The sequence below is a fragment of the Molothrus ater genome, chromosome 1 (genome assembly GCF_012460135.2).
Source record: "Molothrus ater isolate BHLD 08-10-18 breed brown headed cowbird chromosome 1, BPBGC_Mater_1.1, whole genome shotgun sequence".
Taxonomy (NCBI): Eukaryota; Metazoa; Chordata; class Aves; order Passeriformes; family Icteridae; genus Molothrus; species Molothrus ater.
In genome coordinates, this window is record NC_050478.2 from 51,174,179 (window position 1) to 51,201,012 (window position 26,834).

Genomic DNA, 26,834 nt, shown 5'->3' on the forward strand with positions numbered 1-26,834 from the left:
TCAGACGAGTTCGATTACTTGTGCATCAACTGTACTTGATGACAGTTTTTCTGTAAGTATGTGGTTAGAGCTTAATTTTCTGTTCAACATTGAATTTTCCTGATTCTAGCACTTTATGAAAGACCTTCAATGCACTACCCATGCAACCATTCTGTACTGAAAAAAATTCTGGTTGTATAGATATACTCAGGATCTCCTGTTTTTCTTTCTTTTTATCCATAGAGACAGCAACCTCACCCAAAGTTTTATGACTCTTACCTGCCAGTCAAAAAATGTACATGATTATTTAATATATTTTAATGCTAATATGAGGCTCCTGTCTGTTTGTCTGACGTGTTATATCACTGTGTTGATGTGGTCCTTATTCTTACTCCAGTCTTTATATTTAATAGACAAATCACTGGAAGTTTACTGCATTCATTATTTTTGTTACGATTTTAATGATGCAACCAGTAAATTGTAAAAGTAAGTGTAAACCAGTACACCTAAGTGTTCGTAGTAGTGCATATTCAGTCCTTAAAATTTTTTCTCTTGTAGCTTATCAGCTAATTGTTTCTTCTTATTTAATGGCTGTACAGCTAAGATGAATAACTGCTTCCTAGCCACACTTTGCCAACGTCCTCACAGGCAATATTCAGTATAAGGATGTGAAAGCTTAGCCCTCTGAATCTGAACTTCACAACCAGTAATAATCAAATATGTGGTCCAAATATGTATTATTTTAGAATGCCTTGAAATATTTTTTGTTACTGCTCTAGGCATCATGGTCTAGATATCAATGGGTTAACTGCTCAGAAATACATGCATTTTTACTCTAGCTTTTCAAATGTTTATTAAGCGCAGTTAATTAATAAAGACTTTGCTAAAGAAAGTAGACCAGTTCACCTCTCCCCAAAGCAGAACATGTTTTTCTTGAAGAAATAGCCTCATTCAACTTTTTTCTCAGAAAGGTTGCTTTGGGAGAAATGAATGAGGGAGTGAGATTCTCTTTCTAGAGATAGTCTTTCATCCTTTTAATCCTATTCTTTCTTTTACAGAATTTTTTGTTTGTTTGTTTGTTTTTTAAAACTCTGGTTTTTTGGAGCATTTTTTTGATAAAACCGCAAAGATTAAATTCTGATTTCATTCAAAGATGTAAGGGTGAGAAAAAATATTAAGATCTGGGATGCTTAAGGTAATCTCTCCATGGTCAAAATCAACTGTAGGAATGTTTGTTTTTTTCAAAAATATATTTGCTTATTTTGTAATTCTAACAGGGGCCTTAGTACAGTTAGGAGGTATTAGCATGAAAATGCTAATGAGACTGACAAATAATTTAGGTTCCAGCTGCTTGGAAAAAAAATAATCAAGGGGGAAAAAATGAACATTTTTGGTAAACCACAATGCAGAGCGTGTCTACTATGAGTCTGGTGTTTGCTTTTCAGTCCTATTAGCCTATATATCACATGTTTTCACTGATCTCTGCAGTGTGGTCTCGTATACCCAGTTTCTCTATGGATAAGGTTTGTCAGGATATGACCTATGCATATTTCAATCACCATATTTTTTTGTCCATTTTGTGTAACAGGTCAGTGCATTTAAATATAAGCTAAAACTAAATTGCAAAGGTCTTAGTTCCTGATTCTGTAGGATTACATGTAATAGCTAAAAATCAGATCCAGATGCAAACTTAAAATATTCAGAATTAGGGTTTCAAAACTTACATAATAAGCAACAGTGACATCAGTTTATGGATTCGTACAACAGGTTTGCTTACAGACCAGACATAGAAAATTTTGGAACTAAAATTGCATTAGATATACTTGAATCTCTTTTTTCAGAATTCCATTGAAAATCTCTACTTCAGTTTCTCTTGATTAGCTCTGCACTTCCTCAGGAAAGGGCACCCAACCAAATTAATAATAAAGAACCTCCTGAATTACATCTGCAGCCCTACACAAGCTTTTGGGAGGATGTTACCAGATGCCTACAGTGCTGCTGAGTGAGCAAAGGCCGGTTAGCCCATCCCTCTGTCTGTAATCTAACACAGCATAGCACGAGAGAGGATATCACTACATTTTGCAATACATCAGGGACAGTAAAGAAATAGTCTTTGTGCTGGCCATTATGCAAACCCAGAGCTCTGGATCTGCTCCAGTAGCTTATAGCATGTACCTGCTGCCAGGTTATTTGTAAAGCCAACCAAAGTCCAGCTGTCCAGGAAACCAATCCTCTTGCTTTGCCTTGATGGAGCTGGCAACTCTGCATTAGAATCTGGGGCCTATACATCCTTTGGAGACATTCCTTTTGCAGCACGGACACAGTGACTGTTGTGCTCTGGAGAGATACTACACATTTCTTCAGATGTTGAGCATTTAACAGCACTTAGTTAACATGCTGTAATGGTACTTCACAGCGCAATTATTAAATTACTTTGTTCTACTGTAATGACCAATGATTAAACTTTCATAACACTGACATTACACGCTTTATTTATCAGGCTCCTATACTTATTAAATTATTGGGAGGGTGGGGAGGGATCATAATAGAAGTGAATTTGTGCAATTATCTTTCAAGGTCAAAAGCTGTCTCCTGCTGTGAAAGTAGACAAACCATGTAAAAATGACTTAAGAAGTTCTTTATTGTTTCATCTTTGCATTGTCTATGTTGTCTAAAAACAAAGCTTGCATAGTTTTCTGAAGCATCTGCCTGCCACCCAAAGAGAAACACACAGAGTCCCCTTTTCAGGGACACAGTATAGCAATAGTGAACTTGAAAAAATTACCAATTCAAGATGATGCTGTTATGATACTGGAAATTATCACATCTGAGTCATAGAATAGTTCTGTTTGGAAGGGACCATAAAGATTATCTAGTTCCAAGGACATGGACACTTTCTACTGGACCAAATTGTTCAGAGCACCATCCAACCTATCCTTGAACACTACTAGGGATGGGATATCCCCCACTTCTCTGGCTAGCCTATTCCAATGTCTCACCACCCCCACAGTAAAGAATTTATTCCTATTCATTGGACACGAATTCTTACACAGGAAATATGCCTGACTGTTCTGCTGAGAGATGCAATATTTGACAAATAGTCCTAACAACTAAAGTTAATTTGCTTCAGCAAATAGTTTTGAAACTTTGGATAACAAATGTACTCAGAATTTCCATTCCTTCCTATATCCAAGAACAGATGTTTACTCAAAATTCCCTGAAGTAAAGGGGAATAGGGCATGTAAAAATTTGAGACCATATTTTCCTGTTCCTCCACACACGTACATTGTTTGGTCATGGCAACGCAGGCTAGGCCTCTGCAGAACTTGCATTATATACCTGCTTATGGCACTACTTCATGGATAATCTTTCATTTGGAAATTAGCTTGCATATTCATAATAAAACCATGAGATAACCCTTATTTTGCTGAAGTCACAACACCAAATTAGTCAGAGCAGCTCTGTTTGTTACCATATAAACAGCTTACAAAGCCAAGTAACTCAGGGATCCATTAATAATGACTCCTGAATTTCTAAACTTTGTTTGCATTTTCCTGCAGCTCCGTATATTGTGTAAGATATCTTAAATTTATAGGCAGATTATATCAATATGTTATGATTAAAAAAATAAAATGAAGGACTGTGGGAGCTTTTGATGTTCTTCTATATTCTGTATATCTATTGTGTTTTGAACCAGAAAGCTCATTGTTGGTCATAAAATCTCTGTTTCTGAATCTTTGTTACTAAAAACATCCTAATTTCTTATTTTTCTTTTTTTTTTTTTTTTGTGCAAATGACATTCTTTCAAATTCTGCTTATGTTTTGGAAAAGTACCTGAATATTTAGGGATTTTATTGCTCCTCCTCCTCCTCCTTGCAAACAGCTGCTGTCATCATGTGCTTCAGCTCTATTCCAGTAGACATCCTTATATTTCTGCTTCAAGAGAAAGGAGAGGAAAAAGCCAGCCAACTCAAAATCCTATTACACTGCTGTTTTCTGGAAGGCTTGAGAGCTTCATTAAGTAGCTTGCAAACACAGCATGCTGGGGGAGTTTTAGCCTGTTGGCCATTTATCAGAGAAAAAACTGAATAGGTATTTAAAATTTTTAAAATGGAAAAAAAAGAGTAGGAGCTCTTTGGGAAAAAAAAGAAGACAAAAATGTAATTAAATTATTTTATAGAATAAATTTCTGAAGGGAATAGCAATTTTCCTGATTTTCAGGTTCTGGATTTGGCAAACAGGAGGTAAACTGTAAGGAACTGCAGAGATAGAAGGACTTGAGAAGAAGCACAATACAAAGTAGGCCAGATAGCCAAAGTGTATCTATGAACAGAACAACTAATCCATATCATAGGTCATTACAGGGCAACCTCTCTAGAAAGCTCTCATAAACTGTGGAGCTACTGGCTCTGCATGCTCATTAGTGTGTATATGCACAACGTTAAAATAATGACACAGTTAAATAGATTTTGTCCTTAACTGCAATTCACTGGGTAGCTGCAAGGCTGAGCATGGCATATTCATGCCATTTTAGAAACAGCATAATGGTTTTTGCACCATTACACAATTTGACATATTTTCTACAAGCCCAAGCACTTCTTATATAGCATGGTAACCTGAATATCTGATTAAAGGAAAAAGAAAAAGATTGCAGAGAGCAAAACCAAGCAAAATAACTTCAAAAGGGTGGCGGTGGTGGAAAGGAGAATAGGTCTTAATTGTAAGGAGCCTTTGAGGAGCCTAAAGGATTTTTAAACTAGGGAAAAAATCCTCTGTGTCATTCATGGGCTTTTTCACTTTCCTTTGATGAAGAGGAACACTTGAAAGCCTCCTTGTAGCATCTCTTCTTTAATAAAATGAAATACTTTTCTCCAGTATGTTCTTGTAGGGCCATGACTCTCTAATTCCTTCTTTGTTTCCCTGTGCCCCTTCCAGACTATTTCTTGACACTTCCATCTTTAATATCAGCATAAATTAAAAAGATTCAGGGTATGGTAATTACAGTTTCAAGAACTCTTCAGGAGAAGCATCAAAGAGTTTGCTGAAAAAAAAGAAATGTACTTTTTTCTAATATCCCTGAAGCTCTACTAAATTCTTCATGGTGTGACAGTGTGACTGGTTTTGTGGTGACCCCCTTTCTTCAAGCACACTCTTTTTCTATGTAGCTATGGAGGTGACCAAGAAAATGTACAAGAATCAGTTTTAAGTTCCCTAATATACTTGATATTTTTAAATGCCTCTTGAACAGGAGAACTGTAGAACAATCTCAACAGTGTAGCATGTTTTTCGCAGCCAAACCAAAGAACCAATTATAGTTATTCCTGCTGTGCCAGTGGGTAAAAATTCCAACTCTTATCAATATCAAGATATTCAAACACCAGGTGCTTTAAAATGACTGAGACTCTGCACAGGGGAGAGCAGTGGATAAAGAATCACAGAACAGTTTGTGTTGGTGTCCTGGTTCAGGGCAAATTTTGGAGAGAAACCCCAAAGGGGTCCTCTAGAAAAGCAGATTCAATTGGCCCCTCCCCCCAGCTGGTTCAGGAGAAAATACCTCCTTGGGGAAAAGTGGGAAAATGCCTGTTTATTAAACAAAAAACCTAAACAATATTAAACAATAAAACCCCTTGCTGCTCTAAAAGAGATGACAAACTCAGAAAGTTTGTCATCCCTGGGCTGCAGCTCAGCTCACTCAGTCTCTGATCAGTCCCTCAGTGCTGGAAATGCCACAGCCCAGGCCCGGTCTGGTGGGCCACAGGTGTGAGCTGCTGGTGCTCCGCTGGGTGTTCAGGCCAGAGCAGGTTTAAACAGGTTCAAAGAAAAGGGAAAAAAGCACAGTCCAGGGAACTTCTCTGCTTCAGTTAGCTAAAAGTAATTAAAAGCAAAGGAGAGCTCTGTCCCACTGTCTGTGCATCCGCAGACAGCACAGTCCAGGAGCAGGAATGTGGAGGAGTGAGTGCAGTGTCTGAAAATAAACTGTGTGCTTCTTCCCTCCCCTCTTCACTCTCTGGAACAAGTCCTAAAGGTGCAAAACTTATTATTCAGCATAAACAGAACAGGATGACTGGGGATAAAAGCATCATATAGCCAACCCAGGACAGTTGAAAGGGACCTAAAAAGATTTTCTATTCCAATCTCCATTCAAGGAGCAGGGACGTGATAGACATTGGATGCAGTGTGGCTATAAATATTACCCTTCAAGACAATCTAGTGTCCCATATTATTTTACACCTCCATCTATGACCTTACATCAGGAGACTCAAAAGCAAGTTTTTGGATGACACCCAGTTTAGCAGAGTTGTTCATACACCGGAAGGTTTCATGTGCCATTTAGAGAGATACCAGTATACTGGGAAAAGGTGCTAGAAGGAGCTTCATGATGTCTGACAAGGGCAAATGCACCCTTGGCACCATGATAGAAATAAACCCATGACCTAGTATAGAATGTAGACTGGTGGGGTGGGTAGTAGCTATGCAGAAAAGGGCCTGGGGGGTTCTAGGCTGAGGGTGAGCAGTGTGCCCTTGCAATTGATAAAGGCTAACCACATATTGGACTGCATCAGCAAAAGCATATCGAGTAACTCGATGGAGGGTTATTAATTCCCTTTATTTGGCATCTAAAAGGCTGCATCTGGAACCCGCTATCCAATTTCAGGTCTCCTAGCTCATCAAGAAACTGCAGAGTCCAGTGGAGCATAACTAAAATGGTTAAGGACAGGAGCATATGGTAGTTGAGCAGCAACAAAGATAATTGATTTTGTTTACCCTAAAGAAGGCTAAAGGAGAGATCCAATTGCAGCCTTCAACTACTTAAGGAGTGGTTGCAGAGAACACAGAGCAGTACAATGGAAACATTAGTAGAAACAGTAAGAAGTTGCTGCTTGAAAATAAGAAAATAATAGCAATAATGAGAGGAGCAACTCTGGAACAAGGCACTCAGAGTTTGTGGAAAGTCCATCCTTGGAAATTTTCAAATCTCAGAGAATCAACTCTGTGCAAGACATTCTAGCTTGGAAGCTGTTCTGGCACTGAGTGGGAGTTTGGGCTATGACCTCCAGAGGCACCTACCAATCCAAATATTTTTGACTAAGATTTTTGACAAAGATTATTTTCTGAATCCTATTGTAATCTTGTAGGAATAATGTCTGTCAATTTATAGCTCCTGCTCATCCTGGAAGCAGGCCTGATGGACCTCTATATGCTAAGTCAGACTAAAAAAAACCCATAAATACTGCAATTGTTTACTGTCCCTTTGGCCCTCATGAGGGTCCCTGTCTGATGCTAAAATATACAACTGGTGAGTTTGGTGTACCTGAATATAAGATTTGCACACTAAAAGTGGGAGAATGGATCAGGAAATAAAAGGAACTACTAGAGTTTATAATGATTAGCTTAATGCCTAATCTGTTGAGGAAGAAAGAGAAGTTAAAATTAATTGCTGCAAAAGCTCTCTCTCAGCTGAACAGTAAGAAGACAAAATCTCTGGAAGAAGAAGAGACTTTCTCTTGCAGTCCCTGCCATTCCTTCTTCTGCCTTTTCCACTTGCAACTTTAGCAACAGTCAATAGATCTTTCACCTCAGGAGACAAAGTGGGCACATTTTGTGAGACAGCCTTTTCTTTCAAGCTAGAAGGGGAAAGATGACAGATTTTCAAAGATTTAGCAGCCCATCATTACTAGTTCCTATCACCATTAAGACAGATGATGAATGGAAATGAAATAAACTCTAATGAAGGCTTCTCTTTCTTCTGTCTCAAAGCTGGCTGTTCAAAGGATGATCAGATATCTCTGAGCAAAGAGCTATGAGGTCCCAGGTTTCACTTTCTTCTCTACAAGGGCCATTACACTCATCTGAGTGGTTCATTTGTTTTTCTTGTCACTTAAAGGCTTATATAATGGGGGCTATCATTACAAAGGGGGGGCCACTAATGTCCTAAATTAATATGTCAGCTTAATGCTTGCAAAAGTGTTTAAGACTTTAATATTTTTTTTCTTCCATAATGTTGTTATCCATGTAGCCTAGACAAGAAATGTAACTGTACAGGGAGGTGGCTATATTGGTCTAAACACACAGCTTCTTCAAGTGTGGACATGAACTCATCTCCAGGGAATACATTTAACCATATGATTTCAATGTCTGTAATGGTTATACCTCCTGGGGAAACTATATAGAAGAGTCCTTTAGAAATAAAACAGCAACAGGATAAAAACCCTGTTGGCGCATTAAGTGACTCCTATTATTGAAGACCAGGCAATATTAACAGATAGTAATATTTAGATAAATGTGGAAAAGATCCAAGAGGGTTTTTTGGCAGAGACCATGTTATCTTCTAACCTCTTCTAATATTTACTGTTTTGTTTTCTTCTTATTATGAAGGTAGCTTTGTTTCCATATCTCAAAGCAAAACAATATTTGGAAAATTCCAGGCGGACCTTTTAGTTCGTACATTTGCTTCAGGCTTAACAGATGAAAAACTTCTCAAGTACTCAGTAGGTGGAAATCTGTTTTCACAGGAAATGTTTATTTGTAGACAGACAACTGAGACAAAGTAAACTAAAATGGCAACAACATTCAATAACTGTACACAGTTTTGATGTGTTTAGAAGGAAACTGGCAAGTCACTGTCATGGACGAAAAACTGACATGGAAAATTGCTGTGAGCAAACAATGATGCAAAAAATATTTAAAAATTGAAAGATGTCATTGACAGTAGCTTTATAGGTACATCTCTATTCCTAGTGTAAGTTATAAAATCCTTGTGACAATGCTAATCATTCCAAAAATCCAGAAAAATTAGTTTTGAATAAATGTTTCAAAATAAGAACAAGACTGAGCATTTGACGGTTTTTGGTAGTCTTATATCTGACAATCTTTGTTGAGAGTTAATTTGAGAATTCAGTTATCCGGAGTCTATTTCCTGTACTATTTCATATTCTTTTAGCTCCAGGAGGGTTTCTAAAAACATTAGGATCTACTCTGCCCCATTGTTGGCCCCATCCACATGGACCAGAAACATTTTTGTCCCTGATGTTATTGTGCAACGGACTGCTACGTAAGCACTCAACCTAGGTGTGCAGCACAAAATAAACTTTGGGGAAAATACTTATATTTTTCAGTCCAAAGAAGAGGATAAAACCAGTCTCTTTCCCATAAAGTCTTAAGACTGCTCCTACAAAAACCATGTGTCAGCTTGTTTCAACTTCAAAATAATTACATACACAGATAAAATCTTTCTTTTACTACAAGATTTGTGAAATTGAGACAGTGGAAATTATTTATATTTGTCTTTTTTGTATATTTCAGATGGGATGTTGTAACTAAACCATCAGTGTCATCTATGATTCTGTCATGGTTTGACACTGGCACAATGCCAGTGCCCCCATGAAGATACCTTCTCCCTGGTTTCTGCTGTGAGATGTGACCAGGAATAAGCAAAGCAGGCTCCTACTTAGGGAAAAAGAACCAGAACTTTATTAACTACTCTACAACTACAGATAAAAAGGAACACACACCCACACAGGGAAAATGAAAACCTCACAAATGCATTTCCTCCTCCCCCCACCAAATTTCCAACACAATACATTTGGTTCCTCAAATCACCAACTCTCGGTCCAGCACCACCTTTTAGACAATCAATCTTCAGTTCATCAAGAGGAGAGGAGTCCTTCTTGTGCCATGGGCTTCCCCTGGAAACACAGCTGAAGCCTCGTGTGTTTCTGTGTCACTCGTGATTTCTTCCTTTTCATGTCCAGTGCTCTCACCACTGAACACGGACCAGAACTGCTTCTAGGGTTGTCTTTTAAGGATGCTCTGTCCCGATCCAAAAAAGGCACAGTCTCTCCTTTGGGACACCTGTCCCCACAATCTCTCCTTTGGGACACCTGTCCCCCCCATATTTTTTTCACCCCCTGGGGCCGAGGGGCATCAACACTGAGCAGTCTCTGTATCACAAGGAACATGGGTCTGTCCATCTCTCCTTTGGGACACCTGTCCCCACAATCTCTCCTTTGGGACACCTGCCCCCCCCATATTTTCACCCCCTGGGGCCGAGGGGCATCAACACTGAACCCTCTTGGTTCTGAGGCCATTGCCTCCCCCTAGAATGCAGTCTCTGTATCACAAGGAACATGGTTCTGTCCATGGCTATACAAAAAGAGTCCAGCAAAAGCTACTCCATCATCTCTTCCCACTAGGATTCTTCTCTATTCTTCTACTATCTCTCACTCTCCCAGACCTCTCTCACACTGGCCCATTTCCTTCCTCATCTTCCACTCTATCTTCTAGGAAAGGTCAATGTTCTGTAAAGTTCTCATTCTCCAAAAAGGGGTTAAAAGCTCTTACAAGCGGCCGGCTGAACCCCCCCCCCCTCTTCTCCGTCCCAGCCGTGCTGCCGGCGCAGGCCCATGTTTATCAAGCTTCAAGGTTACAGTCTCAGGCAGCGTCTCTCTCTCTCTCTCTCTCTCTGTGTCTCTCAGGGGGGGCTGCCCGATGGCTCCCGGTGTCTCTCTCTCTTTCTCTCTCTTCCACCCTTCCACCCCCGGGCTCAGGCCTACCTCTCCCTGCCACGTGGCTTTCCCCTCCCCCTGCCCAGCCAGCAGCTGGGCCGGGGGAGAGACCCGAACTCTTTCCTGCCGGAAACCCAAGAGAGCCCTCCCAGGGGAGAGCTCTGCTTTTAACTCCGTGTTCTCAGAGGCGTGTCCATGTCCCAATGGCCAGGTTAAATGCCAATATTAAAGTCTGAATATCCATTGGCCAAAAACACAGCATCCCAAAAAACACATTTCCTGTCAAACCACCACAGATTCTAACCAAATATTTTTTTCTTTTTTGGCCATAGCAGTATTAGCCTGGCAATAAGTATTTCAGGATTGCAGAAGAAGGAGGTTCACACTGTTTCTCATGCATTCTTTTCTTAGCTTATAAAATACCTTTAAGGTTTCCAGTCACTGGTTGCAGGAGTCATATACCAGGATTAATGTTGCATAACTCAGATGAAATGCTTCAGAGAAAGGCAGAATAAAGATAAAACCACATGGGATTCAGAATCATTACTACCACTACATTTTGCCAGTGATTTGGTAATTTAAAATCCCTACAGACACTAGGAATGAATTCTATGCGTTCAAATCCATACTTGTATCAAGAATTAGTTATGGTGTGTCAGTTTTATATCACTATTAAGCTACTTTTGAAAAGTATATTTGTTGTGTTAGTCCAGATTTAATTAGGAAGGACAATTGTCCCATATAACAGGAATTTTGACATGAAATTTGATTGTTCAAATAAAATTTAATCTGAAACCAGAGGAGCTCTCTGCTGAGTTTTGCTAAACTAATTCAGCTTTTCCCAGTTATGAGCTTGACCCTCATTTTTTTAATTCTGTTTAATAATTGCAATACTGAAGCACTGTTTAAGAAAAAAAAAGGGTTACCATGCATGTTCCATTTAATCTCTGAAGGGGAAAACAAACTTCTTCATTACCCTTCTCTTCTGGGGCTTGGAGCACTTCCCAACTTCTTAAAAAACATTTTTAAAAACAGTACATGAATGAACAAAAGCTTTAGGAATGAATCTTTTATTTTGCTCACTTTTATATGCCAAAGGAGTTTAAAAAAGGTTTCTAGCTATCTGATTTGTAGAGACCAAAAGAGAGCCCTCAGAGTCATTGTGTGTCTGCTGCCTAAACATCCCTCACAGCCAGCCAATCTCAGCCTCTTCATTTTCTCGGCCGTTCTTCCAAAATTTTCACCTAAAAGAAGTCGGGCATCCTCACTATGATCACACTTGAGAGGGAAGCATTGGAGGCCTCCAAATCAGACCTGCAGGCTGGCTGGATGGCAGACAGCTGTGTGCTTGAAGCCTCACAGAAAGAAGAACCGTATCTGCAGCCTGGAGAGCTCTCCCTGTTGTGCCAAGGCTACTCAGCCATACCAGAAGACAGCAATGCGACAGTTCTATTCACTCCAGCCTGCCTGCACAAGGACATGTTAAAGATGAATCCCTAGCATAGCTTCATATTTTACACTTTCATTGGTTTGTTTTAGTCATAATCTTACAAACTGCATATTTGAATTTAGGAGAACTTGCTCTCAATTCTATTTTGCTCCTAAATAAGTCCTTTAATATAATGTTGGGTTAATAATAGACTGTTTCCTCACAGCCAGAGCCAATTGTCAAAAAAGGACTGGCTGAAGCCCAAAGGCACATGTGATGTGCAATCGATTGTGGGATTCAGTTTAGCAGTGAGAGACAAGAAGGCAAGTGTTAGTGAGAGATAACATATGCTTTGTGAGTGTTGTCAGAAGGAAGGTGAAGACTTGTGCTTCCAACATGTGGTGTGTGTTATCACGTATTAACACGAGCCTCGATATATCTTAGAGTGACTAAACAGCATGTAAATAAAAAAACCCTCACCTATATATTAGTGGATAATTCACTAATGAAAAAAACTGACAATCTGAAGCACTTTCAAGAAGAATTTTCCTTTGAGCTCTGGGAGAAACGGAGAAACAGTTAGGCTTCTCATGTTTATGTCCTATGCGTATATTGTTTTTTCTTCTACATGCTTCAAATTTTTTTTCCACTGCATTTATGGCTTTGAAATGAGAGAAGAGCTATGCATGAATACCCAGAGGTTTAAAACTCTACTTTCAAGTTACAATACAGAATAAATATTATATTCAAGTAATGAATATTTAAGTAACTTTAAAATAGTTTGTATAATAGCAGCTGAGCTATTTTTAAGAGAGCTTGTATGACGAAAATTTCAGTCTTTAGCTATTCAAATATTTCTCCTTAAGCCTTCTTGGACTGAAAAAGAGCAAATTTTGAAGACGAACAACTGTAACTGTCCTTCACTTACACCTACTTACATGAGCATGCTTCTACTTTGAAGGTTTAGCAATGATGATGAAAAGCCAAGTCATTATTCTAATGTTCATGTATTTATTAATTAATCCCAGTTCAGGACTTGTGTAATTCTTTCTTATGCCTAAATTAATGTATTTTACATACTTTACACATATGGAATCATGATTACCTATAGGAAACAGGGTTTTTTTCCCCTAGTTTTAAACTGTGAGTGTCTGCATGTCCTCACAAAACCACTGTCATATTTTTAATATTCTCATTGAGGGAGGTATATGAGAGATCATGCAATGAGCATATGTACAGGGAAACAGCTTCTATTAAATCCCTAAGCCAAGTTCAGCAGCTTACCATGAGTTATTTAAAACCAGCAGTTAGTGACAAGTCCCAGAGACAGATTCCCAAATAGATTCTCTGTGAAATCCCACAATTATTGAAAATAAAATAAAACAAGAAAAAAGAAAATGGGATTGCAAACTCAGGTCATAAGCCAACTGTCTTGGAACAGAGAGGAGGATGTTAGGAAAAAGGAGGAGGATTAGGAAATGAGGAGATATTAGGAAAAAAAAGGAGGAGGATTAGGAGATGAGGAGATATTAGGAAAAAAAAATCTGTCCTGACATAAATCACATTGTCTCATTGTTCTCATGAAAATAAAGGTTCATCTTAGACCTGACTGAAAAAGCAGCTTCCCTCAGAGATATGAGTAAAAGTTGCAATTGCCCGTATCAGAGACATTTGTTCCACCAAATCCTAAAAGTTATAGTGTTTCACTATCTCCAACTTTTCTCATCTGAACTTGTTTTGCCAATAAGTTATGGGGAAATTAAGCCTATGATGAATGCCCCCTGCCATGTATGCACATCCATCGCTCTGACAGCTCGCTCAGAGAACAAAAAGCAAATGTCTATTGACCTACTTTTTATTGGCAATATATTAATGAAGCCAAACAGCTGTGGTTGTTTATAACATTAGAATATGCAAATTAGTTTTTTCTCATGCCTACAAATGTGCTTGATATTTTACATAATGCTCAGAATATGCATTTTTAAGACTTCATACCTGGTTCTCAATGCAAAAAATCAGTTATACATACCACATGCAGTCTTTGGTTTCCTGAGCCAGGGAAGCAGGATTGCTTTTTTTTTTGCTTTCCAGATGCAAATAAGGCTTTTCTTTCATAAGAATCAACTAAACACACTACACTTCTTCATAGATTTGTACATTTGAAGATGCAGTCTCTTCTGCACACAGAAATTCATTATGAGAAATCATAGGCATCTATTTCCAGGTGAGCTGTTGTTCCATACTGCTCAAACTCTGTTTCTGAATTATGGCCAAGCATGACAGTTCTTCTAACTTACAACTCTTTGTCCTGCCTTTTCATTCCTGAAATCACAAAGGCATTGAAAAGCCTCTCATTTTATTAGGATTCACACTTTTTATGCTGTTGTGAATCTGGTCCTAAGCACTGCATAACAGCTCCTCAGGATCTGAAAGATCAGATCTTCCTTATCCTTTATCTCTGTAGTTCAAAGGGAGTACAGAAACATCCAGCTGGCATTGGAGCTATGAAACCTGAGAGTCTGTTTGACATCAGGTGATGTCTCCTTTATGTTTCAACAAAATCAGGCTTGAAAACAAGGCCTACACTTAGAGCTTCTCCCTGGAAACATAAATCTGTTTTATGGAATCTGAGTGTTCAAAGTTCCAGAGGTTACAATTTTATCATCAGATGGGTGTCTTATTCTAAAGTATAGAAAATTTTATAGAAGTAGTGCATTTAAGCATCCTAACGACTACCCAAGACCTCAATGTATTTCAGGATGTAGTTATGTGTGACCATAAACCAAAACATTTCTATTTATCTATTTAGGCATTTTACTTATTTTACATACAGTATTGTATTGTAAATTCTCCTACCTGCAGCACATCCAAACAATTAGGGAATTTCTGAGCAAGTGGTTTTATTCTACGTTTTTTTAAAAGTAATCAAATGTCTCCAGAACAATCATATATGACCAAGAACATTTATGTCTCAGTTTTTGTTTTTTTTTTTTTTTTTGTTTAAGCAGTTATTTGTAACTGCTGCACTCTGTCAGACAGATTACAGTGTTACTTATAGCTCCTAACATGATGCAACATTAGAACTTTTGAAAGAAGTAGTTTTCTTCTCACAGCTAAAAACTATTAAAAACGAGAAAACAAAATTAATCTACTGACACAGCACCTTTTCTTTCAAGAAACCATGTAGTATATTCCACAAACTTTGCACAGACTTAAGCTGACAAAATTTCACCGTTTGTCCAAGTTTCACCTAGCTGTTTCCTCAGTCTTTCATGGGTTCTGAATCTGCAATGCTTTGTTCATTCTATAATATTTTTACAAGCGTGTAGTGGATATACAGTTGTGTATATAATGTGATACTATGCAATTTTTTAAAATCCTTTTCAACCGGCACAACTATACAAAATGCACACAATGAAAAGAAGCAGTCTCCAGGAAATACAGAAGTCTCCAATCAGTTTTTATAGCATTCAAATGCCAAGATTCTTCCAATTTTATTGGTACTAACATGATTCTTGGAGAAACAATTTCAAATGCATGCATTTTAGCCTACTATTCTTAGAGCTATACACAGTATTACCTTTCACACTGTTAAGAAACCTCACATGCATGGATTGCTTTTGATCCTTTCTCCTCTTTAGTTCCAATAGCACCACTTTTTCTTTCCTTCTCCAAAAGGAAGCTCAAGAACTCTCTGATTTGTAATTGCTCAGTGTTCAGGACAATAGCACTTCTTTTAGATAGATAGTTTTTACAATGACCTCTGTGACTGTGACATAATGGGATCATCATCCTAGGTAATACTTTTTGGAGAATGTGATAGGTGAAGATATGGAGATTTTTTTTTTTTCTTATATAAGGGTATAGGTGCAGAGCAACTCCCCACAGAGAGTTTCTAAAAAGAACTACAAAAAAGCAGAATAATGTACACTACTGAAATTGTTTGAAAATAAGAAAGCATATGGATCAGCTGAAAGGTATATTGAAAATGGATGAAGAAATAATGTAAAGGAAAAACAAACTACACCTCTATTCCTTCTCTTGCAAATCAGCCTTTTAAATATCCAAATGATTTTAGAAAAGAAGACAACTCCAGAGGTCTAATAAAATAACCCCACTCTAACTTAAATGATAGAAATGGACAACAATGGAAAGGAAACAGATTTATGCTTGGCTACTTCAATGGATGACCTCTGAACAGTTCATGTTACAGCATTCTCCTCTTCAGTATCTAGCAAGCAATTTCAATTGAGAAGTGCTGTTGTAAGATTTTTTTTCTCCCACACACCACTTATTATTAAACAGAAACAATTCTGTGGGAGAAAGCATGGGAAAATAAGTCACAATGCACTTATATTTACTTATAGATGTGGGTGTTTTGGCAATGCATGCATATAACAGCCTACAAAGTCTATTGCTCTGTGACTAAAAAAACACTGAGGTTTTTGAAAAGAAGTGAAAAGCCTTTTTTCATTGTCATCACTATTTGAGACATTTATTTGTCCTTGAAACTCCTCTAAAACTTCAGTTATTGGCAGCCTTGTTTTACAGACATCAAATAAGTTAGTGTGACCTTGCCAAAACAAAAGCCCTATATGTAACACAGCCTCTAAACTGATCTCAAAATCATCTGCCACTGGACCTACATTTTCTTTCCTACTAAGTTTAGTTATCTCTTACCTAAAGGCAATTCAAAATACCCACATTAGCATGTGGGCAGGGTATTACTTGCTCTTTTGGCCCTGAGGAGTTGGGACAATGCCATTATGAGGAAAGAAAGTTCACCAGGGACTATTCTCTTTCACTGAGGCACAGCATAGCTGGTGTCTACACCCCTGAGAGTACTTGACAAAATACTTTGGTGGCCTCCAGTCTCCTTACTGGCAGTGCTGGGTGGCCCATGCCTGTGGCCACTCTGATGATCCAGCAGTGTGGGAAATCAGATGCCCTGACCTGTGAGCTGGTTGATATTGATGCTGTCTGTGACACACATCCAAGCAGACAAGCACAGAAGATCTTGGTGAATGCTCACCATTAATATTGTTAATGATGCACTGTGTTTTGACAGATAATTGATTCTACTTAGGACTGTAGGGTTGCATAATCACTTCAGCAGATAAATTAAATTAGATTTGGTTGACTCAAGCTGACATAAGTGACACTGCTAAAAAAGACAGGACAATATAAAGATAAAGAGCCAACAAAACAAACATAAGCAACTTTGAAGTGCTTATTAATAACCTTGCCATATAGATTTCAACTGAGCAAAACTACCTGTTGTCCTTTTGACAGAGATGTATTATTAACTCTGTATATATGCAGCTCAGCCACTACAAAGGAGAAAGATCACTTGCTGAACAGCAACAGAAAAGATAAATTCTTCCAGCAGCTCTTTCTCTTTCATTTAATATACATTTCCAGACATTCAACAGATTTTAAAAACTCAGCTGGGCTCTTAGCCTCAGTGCTATCTCGGGACAGAAAGCTCCATAAATCTCATATGTTGGATGATTAGTTCTTTTCCTCAGTTTTAAAATGTACTGCCTTTCAATTTCTGTGATTATTTCCTTGTCTTTATGCAATAAGTACTAAATAGGTGCCACCATTTATCTTGTCAGTGGAGTTCATTATTGTGTACGTGCATTCTACTTGTCTTTTTTTCAAAATACGATAACTGTTTAGCCCAATCTCTCTTCCCACAAAGCTATCACTGTGTAATTTGCCATTCTGGCACCTTCCATGAAACTGACACTGTGGCTGGCCTTTCTTGATTCTGTTTCTTTTAATTTTTAATTTATAATATAATATAGGAAGTGATTTATGTAAAGGCATTAGAAGGCCTAAAGTAACACTTAGGTGAAAGTCCTGTATTAATCTCAAATCTGGCATTTTGCAAGAACAATCATATCATTCCTTCCTAATTACATCCTCTTGTACATTCAACTTATTCAAGATACTTGATATTAGCAGATGTAATAAAAGCGTGGTACTGTATTAAATCCTTGCCCATCAGGAAGTTAATATCCCTGCAGCATCAGTCCCTCCCTGGTAAATTAAAGCAAAATGAACAGTTTCATTTCCAGATAATTATCTTCTTCCCATCCATGTTTATTCTATGGCCCTTCAATGCAATTACTGCAATTGCATAGTTTTGCCAAAGCAGGATAACAGCAGTTTTAGTCGTGACCATAAATGAACACATACTAAGACATCAGATCTAAAACAACCATGGCTCCTCTTTTGTGCCAAACAGGAGCTCATATTCAGCTTGTGCGCTGGACCCTCCCACTGAAATGGACATGCCCAAGTTCTTGTAGCTCTGTCAAGGAAGAAATTTAATAATGCCTTTTCCAGCCCGAGAGTGTTCATATTTCATTCCTATTCCAAAACTCACAGACCTGGTCATTTACAAGGGCAGGTGTCAGTTTATGCAGTCCAGATGCTAGATTTATTTTTTCTCCTCAAATGAAGGCAGCTGGGTACCAGCTAAATGTAAGATGCATTTGGCATCTTCATCCAATGACCCTCATCAGGTCAGCTGGAGTTTAAACTCAGGTATGTTAGGAAAGCATTTCATGAAAACTGTGCAACATCACAGGGCAAGGAGCTGCAGAGGATTCAGATTAAACAACTGAGAGCTAATTTAGCACATTATATTAAGACACTACTCATATCTGCAGGAACTCTTACTTGATGAGTGTATTCTTCATTCACCACTATACTTCTTCAACTAACTGGCCTAATATAGAATTAACCAGTTTTTGTTTAAGTCTGAGAGCTTTCCATTGTAAAGTGCCATTCCAGGTAATAATAAAGGAAGGGAATAATGCAGCAGTTTCAGCAAAGCATTCAAGATACTAATCAAGATGAACCATTTCAAAAGAAGTCAAATTTTTTATTTCTAAAGTAATAGAGGAACTTTGAATTTGTTCCTTAAAGAACACAAAAACCAAAGCTGAAATTTATTTTTTAAATTGGTATGACTTCTGTTTTCAATACTTTCATTCCACAGATATTGAGTGTATACTGAGGTGTGAGTGCAGACTCATATAAATATTTCATTTTTAGTTATTGTGTTAACAATAAACTTTTGAACATTGAATTTGCAATTCAACACATTTTGAGTACTCATGCAACTTTATTGAAGCTAACTATTGTATTATACTTTCTCAATTTTTATTACATGGAAATTTCTCACAAAAGAAAGCTTTCAAAGACTGTACATCACTCACAATGACTTTTGTGAATACTTGATAACTCACATATCTCATCAGCTTTTGTTACACATGAAAATTTACTATCCAAAGGATGTTAATTACTTTAGATAACTTCAACAAATACTTGCAAATGCACGAAGAGCTGCTGTTTTTTGTTAAACTTTGACACTGCAAAACACATAAAAAGGACATATTCACATGGGCAACTTGAAAGGTGGACAGATGTTGCATCTCACTAAAGAAAAATTATGTGAATAAGAGACATATTTCTTGTTAGGTTTTAATATTGCTCCAGTAAATCAGTATTAGGAATCTTATTAAATTTTAAAAAATACCACCTAAGGAGTATGTACAATGAGTGTTCCAACCACTTTCTCTCTATAAACTCATATCTACTTTTATATTTTAAATAGATATAACTTCATTTATTCTCTGCAATAAAATCTAAAGCACATTTTCTCTCTACTGTGGCTTTTTCAATTTCAAATATTATCACTCATCATCCGCTTCAAACAATAAATCAAAACCCAGTATTACTGACTGACATCCATGTCATTGACTGCCATGAATATAAAACTCTTTTTTTGTTGTAGGTTCCTCAGAAGATTCCTTGATGGTATTGAGCAAGTTGTAGTTGTCAGTGTTATTTTATGTTCAGGATAAGAGCCAGTTATGGTCGTTATGTTCAGTGTCCCAGAGCCTGAGAGGAGAAATGGGAACCACTTGTGACTTGCAGAGTTGTGGACCACTTACCAAATCTGCACAATTTTCTCCAGCTAGACTAGTTCTGAGCATCTAATTGGAAAACAATTATTCCACAAGAACTGTATTCCATGAAAAATACTGAATACAGGTTAGTCAATTTGATGGCATTGCTGACATGTAGCTACTGCCCTCCAAAGGTACAGAGAAGCTTACCTTGGGCTCCTACAGAAATTCCCATTAGTATAGCTGCTAGCAGAGTTACCCATTACATGCCCTTCCTACATCCATTAGCAATGCTTGAATTGTGCTACAGGAGTTTCAGATCTCTACAGTCAGGATTTTTTCTTTATTCCCTTTTCCCTTCCCTTGTATATACTCTTTTTTTTTTCACCCTAGGCACTACAAAGCATTTGGTGTTTACCTAACTCTTTCCACCACAAGCAGTGCTTTGAAATCCATTCTATAATTATGCTAGTTGTATCTTTTTTAAGATCATAGGATTCAGTTAAATGTTTGAAGGCAAACACAGTATGTTAGTGTGCACTCCAGAGCATATCACAAAGAGGCTGTGATTTCCCTGAGGCCTGGACATGCTAATGCTATATAATCATAGGTTCTGTCTAGAAAAGAAGTTTTTATACATAATGTAAGCAGTAATTATCACAGGTAAGCTCATGACCATGCACTTCAAGGCATCTAGAAATGTAAACAACAAAAAGTAGCTAAAAGGACAGAAGAGGAATGACAGACAGGCACAAGACCTGAGTACAGGTTGAGAGCAAAAGAAAATTCTCACGCACTCAGAAATAACTAGAAGAATGTGGGAGAACTATTTCAGGCCCTATAAAGGAGAATAAACAAAATTTCACCTTAATTAATATGGGACACAGCATATTAAAAACTAGTTTTTGGCAAGTTAAAATGAGAAACTGCTAGAAAAAACTGGGGTTTTAGAAGTGAAATTCGTTTATTGAATTCTGGTTTATTGGGACAATGTTGGTCTCTAGAACAGGCCTTTCTCTTTGTCAATGGGTTAGAAGACATGGAAATATGGCAGCTTAGCTACCCCACACAGCCAGAGCAAGGCTACTGGAAAGACAGCAGTACAGACTTCCTTGCGACTGCCACATCCTGAGTCACAAAACACATTCAGTGAAACTCGGAGCCCAAAACAGGAAAGAAAATTCTGAAGGGATTTCACATCTTTTGCCTAACAACTGTGGTGTTCATACAGCTTATGTTATAGCTACTCCTGGTTAGCTAGAAACACTCATGGCTACTTTTTAAAATAAACCAGATGGCTGCTTTCCATGTATTCCAGGCTTCTGAGTTTGCAGAAAAGATTGTGCCTTTTAAAGACTGTTTCAAACCTATGGGAAAACACCTCTTAAAGACATATTTTAAACTAAATCCATAATCCTATAAAGAGAGCTGCTGAAAGGATACTGTGATTTGGTTGATTTCCCTTGCATTATAATAGGCATTTTCTGCATTAGTTTTACACATTAGGTAGACAGGTTATCATCATCATCATCCAGAGTTATTTAGCCTGTTTCCTGTGATGTGTTTGAAAGACGTTCAATTCCCAAGAGCAGGATGATTAAATCATGCAAAAGGATGTAAAACATGGTATTCTGAAATATTTCATAGATCCAAATTGAAGCTTTATGTACGAATTTGACTTCCTAATACCTGAACCCCATGCTGCTAAACAACATTTCCTTCTACTGTCTGGCTTTATTGTATTACCTCCTCCTGCTCTGCTAATTAGACATAAATCTATTAAACAAACCTATTTTGTTACATATTCTATAATGCTTAAAGGAAGAAGATAATCTGTTTATGATACATTTTTTTTCTTTCCATTTTAGTCATTTTTTCACTTGATATAAACATTTGTCTTCCTACAATTTAAAATTGTGTGTCAAAAGAAATATTCTTGAAAGCTTCCTTTTAAATTCCAAGTGCAAATTGAGATGCAGGGAAATCAAGACCCTAATTCTCAGCACGATATTCAAATTTATTCCTATTAGGTTGCACTGGGCATCCTGGCTGCCTGTTTTTTTACCTTATAATAAACCTCACAGAAGGATAGAGAAATCATGTATTTTTTTATACCTACATTGGTAATCAAAGCCAGCAGATTCTTCCCCACTTTTGTTTCAATATCCATAACCACAAACTGATTCAGAAGCCCATCTTCACAGTGCTTAGTGCTGACCTAATTAAACAAGGTTACATTTTCCACTTATTTTGATCTGTTCATCTTATCTCTGAATGGATCAAATATTTCCAGTGATACCCACCCTGTGCCTGAACATCAAAAACCTCATTTCCTGTCAGAAAGCACATAAAATATTCTCCTTTGCGGGTCTGTTATAGGATTTACCATGGCAGGCTGTGCATAGCTCTGGTAATCAGATGGCTCTGCCTTTACAGAAAAAATAGATAACAGCCCTCTGACCAGCTGCTGCAGTATGTCTAGCACCTGTCCCCAAGTCCCATTGGTCCAGAAAACATTAGCAAGTACACAGGTATATATTCTATAAACATCCTAATTTTGAATTCAATGGATGTATGCCTGAGTGTTTAACATCCATCTATCAGCAAGACTTTCCAGGGCTTGCATCCAAATTTTGTCTCTATTCAGGCATCACTTAAAACCTGGGCTATTTCCATGCAACACTGAACTCAGGTATCAAGAGTGCTTGCACACTGCTGCACCCAGAAGACTCAGGGTGAAGATGACAGCAGAGCTAAAATCAGCATTTTGGCTTTCCCACAGTGGCAAGATGATTTGAGTTACAATATCTTTTGAGAGGGTAGTTTACCTGTTTGCTTTTTTCATTAAAAAATTTATTTTTAAAATCAGGATTCTGATTAATTCCCACCATATTTTTTGTCTGATTCCAGTATGTAGGAATCAGAGTGATCCCTAGATAGATCAGAGTGACAGCATATAGGTCACATGCAGGACATAGCAAAGTGTGCTCCTCATGAACATTACTATCCTCTATTATGGGATATGCACATTTTTAGGGGACAGGAATACTTTGCTGGTGTTGAAGAGCTGGAAGGAATCCAGACAAAATAGATATGAATTGTCAGGCTCTGATTTTTACTATACAGATTAAACACTAGAGTGTATGAACATGACACATACACATCAAGTATGACACACACATTGTTAACATACACATAGAGTCTAAGGAATTTCAGTAGCATAGAAATAATTATAATCATATTGGAGAATTTTTCAGTATTTTACACATGCTACCACAAATCAAGTCTCTAACTTTGTTTGAAACTATTAAATGCATCTTAAAGATTGGAAACTGGAGTTTATGAGTCACACTCCCCTTTTTTTGTAGATGATGAAATAACTTTACCCTTGTTTTCCTCTCAGTCTTGCACTTCAAGTAAGACAGATATCAATTATCTGGTTAAAAGTAAAAGCTAAGTAAAACCTAACCCTCTATACAAGAGGGTTGGGTTTATTTTCTTCTTTTTATGGATTGATGAGAAAACAACTTTGCCAAAACAAGTCAAGGAAACCAAAAAGCACAAATATCACTTGGTCTTCCCACAAACACCAGGAAAGTTTTTTGAGGAACTAATAGCTACTGGGCAATTGACTATAATTTATTGTTGAGTCAAATCTGCAATAGTCCTGCTGTCCAGAACATCTTGACAGCTAATGTAGGTAAAACTGGACAACTCCCAGCAGCAGATGTTTAATAAAAGATCAGATTATCTCTATTCTGCCAGGTTCTGGGATGTCAGGCTCTTCAACCTCCAGCCTCAAAGGCATTGCTGTAACAATTTTAATTACTGATAATTTACTGGAGCTCAACTAAAAGAATGCCACTTGTACTGTTGGCTCAATTAAATAAAAGACAACCTCACTTACAAAACAAATGTAATGGAGAATTTCTCTTCAGGAGAACCCTCCTTGTCTAAAATCTATAAATCCAGATCTCCCTCCAAGGAAATTCTCAATGCACTTGCCTACAGGGATAACTGACCTACATAACCCAGACAGCAAAGATCTTAGGTCATCTTTCTATGTTGAAGATTACCACATCCATTTTTTGTCATTAAACCTAAAAATGTTACACTTAGTAGCTTTTCTTTTTTTTTTTGTGGAATAGCCTCTATAATTTACTAAGCTATTTCAAAAACTCAGAATAGAGGTGGGTTGGATATTCGTAAAATCTAGGACAATCAAACTTATTCATTATTTTAGCCAAATTGAATAAATAATTGTCACCAAAAATGGAAAAAAATCAAATAAAGCTCAAAAACATTTCTGGTTTTGACTGATTCAATATTTATAGAAAGTTATTCTGCATATCTTTCAAAGGTGACTTTACCCTGCTAATGTAAATCAGACAAGAAATTCATATCTTCTTAAATCCCTGAGCCAGAGTATTTTGGAGGATGGGACAAGAAGGAGAGAGACAGAGAGAAATAAAAGGCTGATTGGGTTGTTATTTTTGTCTTGCAGTTTAAATCACCCAAAACTGGGAGAAATCAATCTCATTCCTCCTTGAAGAAATATCCAATTATTTTTTAAAGCACAAAAACTCCAGTGTCGTCGTCCTATTGCAGGGGTTCCATACTGTTGTCTCCTCATCCCAAAAGTTTCATACCTTCTTGGTGTTTCTCATGGGCATCTCCTCAGAGCACTAACTCTTTCTTCTTCATAAAAAAACCAACTGACTCCAATTCTCCTCTCAGCCAGCCACCCCACTCTTTTATAGCACTCTTCTTCTCATTGGTTACAGATGTGGTCTGTTAAAGTCAGGCCTGTTCCTAATCTTTGATAATTGGCCCAGCTGCAACTCCTTAGGAGTAGGATTACTTTCTACACTATCTTTATTTTCTTATATTCCATCCCCCTACATTCCAGCAGAACAGTTACTTAGAAATTCCAAAAGTGCCTACTCTGTAGAAGACTCATTAGTCTCCAAATTCTCCTAAGATAAGTCTCTGAAGAAACATTGAGGCAGCTTTGAGCTTATTTCTAAGGCACAAAAAGGTGGATTTTAAACCTGTTTTCTATACCCCCCCTTGAAAATTCAAATCACTGAACAAAGGACATGAAAGAAGTGCAATCTTCTCTTCTGTGAAAGACATCTGGGCTCAAAAGCATGGTTCAGTTGAACTAAAAATAACAGTAATCTGTTATATAGCACTGTTTGGGAGCCTTTGCTCTTTAGTGGGTATGCTAGACCAGATTTTAACTTTTCTGTAAGTCCACACAAGGCTTAAGATTCCAGGTAAAATGTTTGAAGTATTCCAAAAGAACACGTATGTGGGGAATATGGACATCCTGTATACCTGTTTCTTCTCTTAAAGAAGGAACCAGTACAGATGGCAGAGCAGGGGAAATACAAAGTGCTGCAATCTTGTTGACATATTAATGTTGCAAAGTGCTCTTAGGGAAAAAAAAGTAATTAGTGTAAACAAAATATGATTTAGAGTTGTTTTATTAGTAATACTAACTTCTATGACATTAGACACCTAGAATTTTCTAAAGGCCAAGAAAGGTAAATGTCAGCATGGACTAATTTTAGCATGCTATGGTCCCCTGTTACACTTATTTAATGCATGGGATAAAAATGAATAGAATAGAAGATGTTGGGATGCCCAGTATTTTCCCACATGCAATTAAATCATCTTTGTGAAAGCCATTACAATAAAGGACTTTGATAATTTATATGTGTGGATTTAATTAGATTTCAGCTTCTTTTAATAAAGTCTAGCAACTAGGAGGATGGGGTAAAAGCTAGTTCAGTTTAACCACAAGCTAATTCCCTGTGAAGCACAGAATTTTAGGAACACTCCACAATTACTACACAAACTTAATTAAGCTCCTACCAGAAGTGGTCTCTCTAGCTTGATACTCCATTTTCAACATATGACATGTTGTATTATTCAAAGAATTACAGGAAATAAGAATAAATTATCAATAAAGAAGCATTTAAACAAGGTTGCATTTTGACAATATCAAAGCTCAAGAAAATAAATTAGATAAATAAATAAACAAATGAACAAAATCTGATTTATTCAATGTATTAATGCAATTTGCTTGATCAACCTTAGTGCACTTCAGATCTTTTCAGTGGGACTATAAGGAATAGAATAGAACAGAATATTTTTCTGTTTAGAATAGAATTATTAACCCCATCTCCAGGAAATGTGTTTATGGTTTGACCACCCTCTGGGTCAGCACTACTGATTCCTTTTGAGTTTCCTGTCAACTAGAACCCCCAGAACCTTTTTGCAGGTGCTAATAATAAACCAGGCCAGTAAGATGACTAAAAAAAAAAAATTACATAAAAACTCTTTCATTTGCATGTGAAAATCAAAACTTTGTCATTTAATTTACCTCAAAATATTTAAGTCAAAGTCTGGGAAGACTTACTATGAGCCATTTGTGTGGGGAAGGAAACATGTTGTTTTAATTAGACCAACATTTAGCCTGTTTTCTAAGTAGTGTGGGATCCTTTCTGACACAAAACTTTAAATAAATTAATCTTGAGTTGTACATTTAAAAAAAATGGTTTTGGGAAAGATGCAGTTTATACTCAGTAAGAAGTGTGTTATAATTTTTTGGTGACAATTTTTTGAAATTTATGAAGACAAAAGAAGATGGGAACATTTAAAATGTTTAATTTAATAAAAATTATCACTGTTTGAAGAACAGTGCAAGCAGGCATAAAAATAGTGTGCATTGAAGTTCATTCTAATCAATGAAGATAGCTAAACCTAGCTGGTGATGATTGCCACTTTTGGAGACATTAACAGTATTCAATCATTTTAAAATACTTGAACATAATTTACAGTTAATATAAGGCAATCTACTGTCTCATTTAAGTTGTCTTATCTAAAAGTACTGGAACAGGCATTTAGTTTACAAAATGATTCTGTAATTTCTGCCACTTTTCTCCTCAAAATCTTTAGAATCCCATATCCTTCCACATGTTTCCCAGG

The 26,834-nt window shown here is 37.2% G+C and overlaps 1 protein-coding gene across 1 annotated transcript in view; it reads right to left on the bottom strand.

Annotated features, from left to right (window-relative positions):
• Nucleotides 1-26,834, bottom strand: part of CNTNAP2 (contactin associated protein 2) — a 1,032,231-nt gene that overhangs the window by 889,585 nt on the left and 115,812 nt on the right. The gene's annotated exons all lie outside the window — the stretch shown is intronic.